An 8,313-nucleotide genomic window follows, 5' to 3' on the forward strand; every position below is an offset into this window, starting at 1 on the left:
AAAAAGTGCTGTTCATTGGAAATTCAAATTTAACTGAGAATTCTATATTTTTATTTGCTAAATCTGGCAACACATAAAATAAGCTTCTCACCTGCAAACTTCGAAACTTTATAAAATGGCATAATTTAGATTCTACTGAGAGAGAATGATTTCAAACCTCATTTATGTACACAGCCGTGACATGTATGAGATGAAAAGTTTTAATCATATATTCAAGTATTGAAATAATAAATCATTCTGAGAGTCTGAGGGGGAAAAAGCATTTAGCAAAGAACTCTAATAAAATAAGAATTGGATTAATAGTCTCGCTAAAAGAACCACTTTGGGGAAACCTAGGGACTGGATGGGCGAAGGACCGAGGCCGGGGAAACCTTCCATAATGCTTCGCGCGCTGCACGGCGGCTTTTGAAGATGCTGTTTTCTTGGGGAGGAGAGGATCTCAGCGAGACGGCTGGCCTCCTGCCCCCATACGCTAGTGAAACATACATTGTCACGAATGTCGGGAAACGAAAGGCAGCCGTCAGGAACGAGAAATACGGCGGCTGGACCGCAGGTGCGAAGACGGGACGAACGGACAAGCGGGACGTCCGGGCGGTTAAGGAAACGAAAGGCGCACAGCCAGACTGTCACGTGAACCCATAAAAGGGCCACGGCTACGGGAAGCACCCAGAAAGCCGGCAATTCAGGGTCGAAACGCCAATTTATGAAATAAGCGAGGGACGAACCTCGTGTCGTAATTTCGTCCGACGTCGAAGGGCGCCATGGGGACACGGGAGGGAACGCCGGCCAGGGACAGACCGGGACGTGAGCCGGATGCGCCAGCCAGCAGCTCTGTGTCCCCGGGGGCCACGAAGCACAAGCAGCTTTAAATGATTCCCCCACGTGCGGACCGGTCTCTGTGAGGAATGTTCCTTTCCTCCCTCAGGAACCGAGCGGACGTACGCACGCGGTTTTATCCGGCGGATCCCAGCGTCCCCTTTAGAAGGGCTCCCCGCGGCCGCGTTACTTGTGATCCACGCCCCCTCACAGGTCACAGACGCTTGGGACCTCACGTTGCCATCTCCACTGCATGGACCACAGACGGCTCAGCCGGAGCTATTGTTACAAAAATTGAACTTCTGTCAACTAATTCCTGAGATTTTAATCTGACCTATAAATTATCAAGTCCCAACAAGTATCGGCCATAAAGATATGTTAAAAAAAAAAGAAGAAGAAAATGATTTAGTGGTGATACCAGTTAATTTGGCAATTATCACATGGCGATAGAAAATAATGTATTTTATTAAAGTTTATTAGGTGTTTATTATTTCTCATCAACAGGAAATGATATTTTGCTTTGAAATAAGTCACATTGGAAATTGTATGAAACTGACAGAAAGCTAAACATATACATAATCTTTTAAACAGGAAACAAATTCAACTTATACAAAGGTAAAAGATGGACTTTTTAAGATAGAACTTTTAAATATGATAACTCTTGTTAATCCAGAGAAAAAAACCTCATTTTAAGAGGATTCATTTTTTTAAATAACTTTCGAGTGTGCTAATTCCTCATTAATCTGACCTCCAGTTATATTTCAAGCTACCGAGACCATTTTACTGTATTTGCAAATACTGTTTTCTCTATATGAGTTGGGTTTGGTGTACTTCTAGAACTTACGTATGCAAGATAAATTCACATTGGTTTAAAAGATAGACAAATAGAACAATACAAAATCAAGTGACCAAGATTTAAGGGACTAAAATGATAACATACGAAGAAAGATCAGAAACAGGGAAGATTCAAAAGACAATAAAACAGACCGTTTGGGGGAAAACGCCTGACTTTTTCAGTTACACGAAGGGCGGACCTGTCTCTGCACTTCGGGGTGATGCCCGTGGCATGACGTTGGTGTGGAGGTGACATGGCTTAGGTTTAGAGTCAGTATCAGAACACACTGATCGCGTTGCGGACACGGTGGCCCCAGACCGTGATTGTCCTTCCTCCGCCCGCCTTTCCCGAACCCCCCCAAACGGCCAGTGCGGGATGATGCAGAATAAAAAGACGGTCTTAGAATCAAGACCTGGACAGCAACAAATGGGTTTGCCCGTGACCAGGAACCCGAAAAGGTGTCCTCCCATCGAATCTGGAAAGGGAGTCCAAGTTCACAGTGCCCCTGGGGTGCTTAGGGCTGGGGACCCGCCGCGCGGCTGAGGGCTGGGGTTCTGAGGTCCCCGGGCAGTGGTCCGTGTCCTGCCTCTGTCCTGGAAGGGGCCACAGCTGTCACTCCTATGAAGGCGAGAGTGACCACGCCCTCGGCCATCAGCCCTGTGAGCGGGGAATGCAGACCAGACACACCTGCTCCCATTGGATCTTAATCATGTAAGGTCATCTTGCCCAGTGGCCAGGGTCGCAGGCGGGAAGTGAGATGGCCACTGGTATGCTGGGGTCCCCTGTTTCTTCTCTGAGCTGCTAAAATCCTGCGGAGCAAAGGGGGCCTCGCAGCATAGGAATGCTTACCCGGGCCCCTCCTCCAGGGCTGGTGGCACAGGGGGCGACCCTGTCACAGATCAACGGCCATGCGAGACAGAAGCCCCCACGAGGGAGGCTAAAACAAGACTGCCCCCCACGAAGTTAGAGAAACGTGAGTGAGGAATCAAAACCGACGTCTTAAATGTTTAAATGGTTAAACAATAAAAAGGTAGTTAAACACAGTAGCTCAAAGTAGTTACTAGGAAAGCATACAAAAAGACGATTTATAATTTGAGGGATGAAAAAATAAAAGCAGCGAAATTTATAACTCGACGAGCGGTTTGAAGTGTGGACCGAACTTGCTGTCAGAAAGCGTCGATGGCGTGTCTGTCGCCTGGTTGATGCTTACACCGGAACCGCCCCGCAGACGGGTCCCGGCCAGACGCCGACGCGGAGGCTTCCGACCCGTTTGCACGCTCGGTCACGCGCTCTGCCGGGCTGGACGGACCACCTAGAGTGTGAGTCAGCGCGTTACTCACGAATCCCGAAATCTCCAGCTTTTAAAATACGTTTGTGATGGATCTTCTTTTATCCTACGTTTAAACCATCATAAACCTCATTTATTTTTCTTTTTTGGAATTTTAAAAGAGAGAATAAATGCACAGACACCAAGTAAAGAGGTAAATTCTGCCATACAGAAATAGTTACTAAAAGCAGTAAAATTTTCCAAATGTGCTTTTTTCTCCTCGGTAATAACAATATTTTTAAGTGGCTCTATGATCCCCAGTGCCTCCAGAGCACTTTGCTGTACACAATTGTCTCTGAATGCGAGAAAAACAGGATGATTGTGAGATAAAATGGATGTGCAATTTTGGGTTGCAATGTGATATTGATTCCTCAATGTTATGTTGATTATTCTCATTTCAATTCTGCTGGTATTGTTCCGGGGTCTTCTCTGCCCACTGTGTGTTCAGAACGATTAAGCACAGACGATGGGAGCCTAATCACAGACCCGCGGTGCGAGACGATAAAACAGACCTTGATGGAGACAGAGCAGAGCGCCGCACTGCTGCTCCGGGGCGAGTTACGTTAAGCCGCGAGCCCAGCAGCTGGCCCGCGTGCTGTAGGAATTCACGCACACACACGCACACGCACATGCATGCACACACACAGACACATGCACACACACGCACACACACACACGCACACACACAGAGACACGCGCGCACGCGTGCGCACACACACACACACGCTTAAAACTCTTCTTCTTTCTGTGCCTGCGTGCGCAGCCTGCGTTAGAACGCTCGCGTGTGTCTGTAGCATGGTCACCGTAATAGGCCAATAGTATAATGACTAAGTCAAAGTTTGGGACTTAGCTGTGATGAGAACTATGATTTAGTTTCACATGGAAATCAGAGTGACATTTTCAAGCAGAAAGCCGTTCGTATCAGTCATAACTGGGAAAATATGAAATCAAATAGTTTAAAATAGCCATTCATAATCCCGAGTGAAGAATATATATATTTAATTATCTATAAATTAATAATACATAAAGGTAGTCATTGAATTGGATTTTCTTTTTTTTTTTTTTTTGCTAATCAATCATTTTATAAAATTTTTGTAGGTCCTCGTAATGAAGAGATTCCGGGACGGGCCTGGATTAGAGAAAACGAGTTTCGCATCTGGAAATCATCTTCGAAAGACCATTTCCCAGCTCTGTGTGCGTAAGTAGCTTAAGCTGAAGTTTATTTCCTCTCCATCTGGGAAATCGGGGTGTTTGCTGGGCTGTCTGTGGGAGGAGATCCTGAGACCCCGACACCAGCAGAAACATGTGGCCAGAACGCTGGTGTCTGAGCAACGACAGCCCCTCAGCTGGCTGAGGCTCTGCAGCGGGAGGGGGTTCCGGGGAGCCCGGCCTCGGGCGCGCCTGGCTGATGGAGACTCCACAGAGGGGGAGCAAGGGGGCCCAGCGTGCCAGGAGCATGGGGCCGCCTCATGGGGCCACCCCTGCCCGGGGCAGTCGGGACAAACTGGTTGCTGATTTCTCCAAGAGGAGAAAGCTGACCTCAGGAGCACGCGTCACCGCGCAGAGCCTCGGGTCCCCCCGGGGCCAGCTAGCGGGGGCCAGCGCCGGACTCAGCGGGAGTGGACGCCGTTTGGAGCAGAACCTGCGAGGACGCGAGGAAGCAGCGCCCCTGAGCCCGTCGCCCGCATTTGCGTTGCCCTCTGTCCCCGCCTCCTTCAGGGCCCCCGGGGGGCCTTCTCGCTGTGGCCCCCGCGCTCGGGCGGAGCCGCCAGGTCACGGAGCTCGCGCCAAAGCGCAGCAGGAAAGGCCGTGTGCGCCCTGCCCGCCGCCCCCTGCGAGACGGGGGGATGCGACAGGCCTGGGCGCCCCGCGCCCCGACCGCGGGCACCTGTCCGCGTGCCCAGCACCTTACCTTTATAGATTAAAGTCTCGCCGATCCGCGGGAGAAAATGGTTTCAACCCGTCATGATACATTTCCTTGACTTTTGACAACTACATTCACTGACGATCAGATTTACATCAGTGTCTGCATCTGCCTATAAACGAAATAGTATAGTACACAAGTCTAAATGGCATATGCAATGCGTGTGTAAACTAAAACTAATATATGCGTCTCTATGTCTATTAGCTTCAGTTTTTATCTCTTGCAGTTTCAACTTTTTCTTTATGTTCTCTATGCCGGTGTCTCATGACGCGCCCAGATCGGCAGTTTATTTTCTTTCGCTGTTTTTATCCCAGTGACCTTTTTAAGTCACACGGCTCGCTGGGTTCCCTCCGAACTCCAGTGGTTCAAAAGGTCCTTAAAGATAATGTCTATAAAAAGAAAACATTTTTTCCAAAAAAAACATTTCCTCTTCTAGAATTACCTAAAATATTCTAAACCACAGATTATTTTTCCTGGAAAGGAGATTTTTTTCATAGAAACTGAGAGTCAAGTATATCCAATATGACTCGTGAAGGTAACAGGAGCCCTTCCACTTAGAAGTACCAGCAGTAAGTAAACTTCATGAGCTATTTCTGATCTAAAATAAACAAAGAATTTTTTAGAAATGAATTATTCAGTTGGACCCATAGTGAGATAAACTGGATTTTTTAAACTAAGAGGAATAAAGGAAGGAAATATTCCAGAATTATTTAACACTTCAGCGGTGACAGAAAAAGAATAGTTCCACTTAAAACCCAGTTATTAGCATTATATAAGGAGCATTAAAATAAGGATACTTTGATATCTATGCTCATGTAGCGAGGCGTTTATGTCTCTGCTCGATCTGAGCAAAACCGTCTTCATTTCAGGAGGCAGGTAGGTCAGGGAAATAAAACAAGTGCGTGTTATGAGCTATTTTGAAGACAGTTGTGGCTTGCCGCCTCGGCCCCGACAAGCTGCAGCAAACGGCTGTTGGCTTCATCGTTCCGACAGAAGTTATAAGTGTAGAACACAAAGGAAGGAGTCCCCGAGTCCCCGCCGCTCGTGCACCCCACGGCCGGGAGGCTGTGACCTGGCTTCGGCGGAAGTCCCAGTTGCCTGAACGGGCTCGTGCTGGCGCCCGGGGCGGTTCCCTGGCAGGGCAGTTCGTGCGGGCCGGCCTGCCTCTCTGCGTCGGTCCCTCTCTTAGAAACAGCACCTAAGCGGTGCCCTGGACTGGGGGACCGTGAAGGGGCTACAGGTTCCTCGTCCACCCACAACGTGCCACGAACGAGTCGGGGACCTTAGATCTGTGCCAAGGTAAAAGCCTCGGAAGGCCTCTCTGACAGTGCGACGTCGTTGCCGAAGGCGGGTGGTCTCATGTGCCGCGTGGAGAACGTCGTGGCTTTGGAAATACGTCTGATTTTGCTGTGAGGCTGGCGCGAGACAAGAATCCGTTCCTCCAGTAAGGATCTGCTTATCCAGCACGTCCCAGGAACCTGACACTGCGCTGGCTGTTTGGGGAACAGAATGGAATCGGACCGCGTCTTGCCCTCCAGAACCGTGCGGCCACGCAGGCAAGTCATTCCAGGCACTGCGTGTTGATCCATGGCTGCAGGCGACAAGACCCAGGAGGAGCTGAGGCCTCGCTGACCGGGGGGACGCACATGAGATTGTTTTTTTGTTTGTTTGTTTGTTTGTTTTGTTTTCTATAAGGCAGCAGGAAAATTCATAGTAAAGATAAAACCACATTGCACTGGGCAGGGTCCCAGCCTTCCTGAATCCTGGCCTTGGCCCACTCCCCACCCTTGCCGAGTCCCCCAAGGCCACCTCCGCAGGCCTGGGATCTGCACCCCGGCTTCAGCCAGCTGCAGGTTGACAGCAGCTTCTTTGGTCAGCAGGGTGACAGACGAAACCCGCGAGGCAGAGGGTCGGATGTGCGCTGGTCTCTGCTGTTGGACGCGAGGGCTGGAGCCTCCGTGGGTGTTGGGGGGTTGTAATGTGAGAACCTCCCCACTTTCAACACACGGGAGCCGAATCCAGACGTCCTTAACTGCTTCCTGATAAAAATGAGAGGCTGCAAAGTTCTGTTCTCTGAGGTTTGGTTTTGACTTGGTTGCTCACTATGAAATCAATGGGGCATGCCTTTTTCTTTTTTTCTTTTTTTTTTTTTTAAGTCTTTTCCAATTATCCTTGTCTGGTTGCTTCAAGGGTCTCCTCCTTGTGGATTTGCAGCTGAATGAGGATTCGTCACCTCAGTGTGGCTTTCCAATCGACAACGCTAAGAGTCACCAAAGTGATGGCTGCGGGCTTCGTTTTCTGAGTTTTTGATGGGGATTGCGATAGTTGACAGGCGTTAGGGGACGACTTTGCCGTCACTTTGAGGACATTTCAGTCAGTGGTTGTTGCTTCGAGTTGTCTCCTGGCGTCCGGGTCTCGTCCCTTGCAGGACAGTGATTTAGTGGGCCTTGGGGTGCCATCTCCCCCAGGCATGATGTCCCGTTAGGGACTCTCACAGCACAGACCCCTCCCCTCCACCTGGAAGGGGCCGGCGCCTGCCTGGGACCACACGCCCATCTCTCGCCGGCATTCAATTCCAGAATGAAGTGCCGCCGAGGCCGAAACCTGCGTGTCACGGACAAGTCCCCACTGTGCTGCCTGTGGGTATTGACATTGGGACACCATGTTTTCAGTGAATCACAATAGTAGAAAATCAATTGCCCCAGAGATTGATTTGTGGCGACTTCCATTTTTCTCTGAGACATGTCATTTTGAATGCCCATACATCTCATCATGCGCGAGTATGCAGGTCTAAACTCATGCATCAAAATGGATTTTTATCAACCTGGTCAATGTAATTTCTGTCACAAATACATTTTCGAACAACAAAGTATAAGTCTCTTTGAATAGATATGGTTAAAACAAAAATAACTGACTCTAATTGCAAATATGTAAAAGTCTAACATTTATTTCAACCAATAACTGTAGATAGTAAATTATTTTTTACTTTTATACATTAACTCTATTTAGGAAAAATTAAATTCCCTGGAGATATATGAATTATAAAGACATCTGGAAAAGCTCTGAACTAAATTATTTATCTAGCATATTACTTTCAGCATGATTTTCCTTTATATTCTTTTTGAGTTTTAATTTATGCAAATATGTTTGCTTCGTTGATGTTTATACCTAATCCTTTATTTCAGTATTATTCTAAATTAATAGAAATCTCTAAATATACTATGTATGTGACCATAGGTTATTATTTATGTTGTAGAACATTGATTTTGGGAAGAGCTAGATATTAAAAGGAGAATATTCAACAAAATCAGAGACAGTAGAGAGAAACATTCAGTTGTGTGGGCTCCGGATTCTACTGCCATTCGAAATCCACCTGCATGACCTTGGGCTAGGTAAGTAACCCCTTATACC

This window comes from Rousettus aegyptiacus, unplaced genomic scaffold, assembly GCF_014176215.1.
Source record: "Rousettus aegyptiacus isolate mRouAeg1 unplaced genomic scaffold, mRouAeg1.p scaffold_m13_p_11, whole genome shotgun sequence".
Lineage (NCBI taxonomy): Eukaryota > Metazoa > Chordata > Mammalia > Chiroptera > Pteropodidae > Rousettus > Rousettus aegyptiacus.